Source organism: Ammospiza nelsoni, chromosome 8 (genome assembly GCF_027579445.1).
Source record: "Ammospiza nelsoni isolate bAmmNel1 chromosome 8, bAmmNel1.pri, whole genome shotgun sequence".
Lineage (NCBI taxonomy): Eukaryota > Metazoa > Chordata > Aves > Passeriformes > Passerellidae > Ammospiza > Ammospiza nelsoni.
In genome coordinates this window covers 28,618,375-28,620,853 of record NC_080640.1, presented here as the reverse complement: position 1 = coordinate 28,620,853, position 2,479 = coordinate 28,618,375, and positions in this window count along the sequence as shown.

Genomic DNA, 2,479 nt, shown 5'->3' with positions numbered 1-2,479 from the left:
TGTCGTCTCAGCTGTCCTTTTTTGGAACGGATATAGCAAGGAGAAAAGGCAGTACCAGAGAGCAAGAAAAAGCATGGGGGAGGGCTAGCAGAAGACATTCAGAGAAAGCTGATGGGGAAAGAGTTGCAACACTTGAGCACCAAACGGGTCAGTGAGAGAGACCCCTCGGAACCTCTTGTCTCTGTAGCTGCAGGCCAGCCCTGTGTGCTGCTGGGTTTGGCTGGCGTGGCTGGGGAACGCCGTGTGATGATGAAGCCTTTCTGAGCCAGGCAGGTGCTCCAGCACAGGCAGGGTGACTCTGCTGGCTCTGCCCTGCCCCGTGTGCCCTGTGCAGTGGCTTTTGCTCACAGAGCTGCTCTCGTGCCAAGGCTGTGTCTGCACAGCAGTGACAAATCTCTCCACGGGTGGCACGTCCTGTGCGCTCTGGCTTCTCGCCGCAGCCTTGACGTTTTGCGGAGGGTGTTGCAAGGCTCGGGTGAGGTGGAAGCTCTGAGCCCTGACCTACAGCCTGCAAATGCCCCAGTAGTTCTCAGCAGTGCTGTGGGCTTCAAGTGTGTGATGTGATTCTGGCTCATTAATAATTCTCAAGGTAAAAGCCAGGCATGTAAGGAGCAATGTGTGTGGTTGAAGTGCTGTGCAGAGTTACTGTGTTTGCACACCTCATTAGGCAAGAGGGATGCAACATCTGAGTGGGGCAGACCTACGTGCAGAAATGTTCCCTCCTCTGGTCCAAGGCAGGAAGATCCAGCTTGGCTTCAAACAGTTTTTGCTGACTTTCTGGGATTCACTTATGTTTGTTTGTATTAAAACATGACAAAGATGCTGTTAGTTTGTCACTTTATTTTTTTTTCCTTCCATTTGTCAGCTGAGCGTACCATGTGGGTACAGGTACACTGATTTCCTCCTGATTTGCTTATTCAATGCATGTAGAAAGAATATTGAGTATTCTGGATGGCTATAAATGCAACGCCAGTCCTAAATTGGAGTCCTGGGTATCTGATTTGGATTTGCACCCATTTTATATGCTCTTATGGCAGCTGTAGTCATATTTCATCACATGTATATAAAAGTAATACCATGTTTTACACATCTTAAAGAAACTGTGGGGATATCCTGGGTATGATCAGGGCATGTATGCCTTCAGATTCTTCTTTTAAAAGCTCACTTCCTGCAAAAAATACTTTCTGAGTCCTTTAAATACGAAACTGATGTTGAATTAGTGGTTGGTCTGAAAAAACGCAGCTGGAATTAATGCAAATGATTAGGTGGTATGTAGCACACTCTTGCAATGGAAATGGAGTCTATTATTAGGCAGCCTGATATGTGTGGAAATATGACTAGTGATCTGTAACAGTTTCCTGATGTAACCCTACCCAGCAGTGAGGAAAGAGCCCTGACTGTTAAAGAATTTTATTTGCCACTGCAAGCAATATGTGCTAGGACTCCTTGCCCCAGCCAGCTGAGCACTGTGCTTTTATTTATCTTGTCTTTAACTGGTAAACAGGACCCAAGATTTTAATGTTTTGGTTTTCCTGTTCTAGTTTTGCAGGGCTCCTTTCCAAGAAGATATTTCCAGAGATGCTGGAACTTACATTTTATCTGACAGCCTTTCCTTCTGTCTTCATGCTTTGTTCAAATAATGAACCCATAGGGTTAAATGTATTTTAGAAGGTGGCAGGACAGGTACAATGTGATAATCTGTGCCTTATTTGCTTGAAAAGTAGGTAATCAGCATTGACAGAGTGATAGGAGTAGGTAGAGGTAGGTAAACAGTTCTGCCCACTTGATTTTTATAGTCCCTGACAAATAGATCTGGAACAGATGGAATCAGAGATGTTTAAGTAATTACTCTTTATTGTACAAGATAAAGTTATTGTTTATTGCATAAATTATTCAGTTACTGTGGAGTCAGTCATGAATAGAACATTTATCTACCTCTTTGCAGATCCTATGAAAGTTTATCATAGTTGCTGAAACACAAGACAAATGAAACTGTGAAATATTATTAGATTTAGAGTGTACTCTGTGCCTTGCTGAATTGATGGGCTTTATCATTAGCTGTAGAAAGAGATTACATTCCTTTGGTGGCAGTTAATTTGTCTACATCATGCTGATCCTGGATTCCTGCATCCAGCCCTGACATTGAACAATGTGCTGAGTGAGGGCTATAAAAATTGATGGAGATGTTTGCATAGCATTAAACTGACATGGAGGTATTTTTTCATTGGAGAGATGTTTCACTTCAGATCATTCAGGAGGGCCTTTCACATACATATATGGTGAATATGTTTAGCTGAGCATAATACCAGTCAGATTAAAAGTGGCAAAATTAGAAATTATACAGAAATCCAGTTGAACAAGACAGAGAAAGTAGAAAAAGTTGATTTCCTATGAAACAGAATTACTTAGAGGACTCATTTCGGTGATGCTTTGCTGTAGACTCAATTAAGTTGAAGAGTGAAGTTAAAGACTTGTCAGT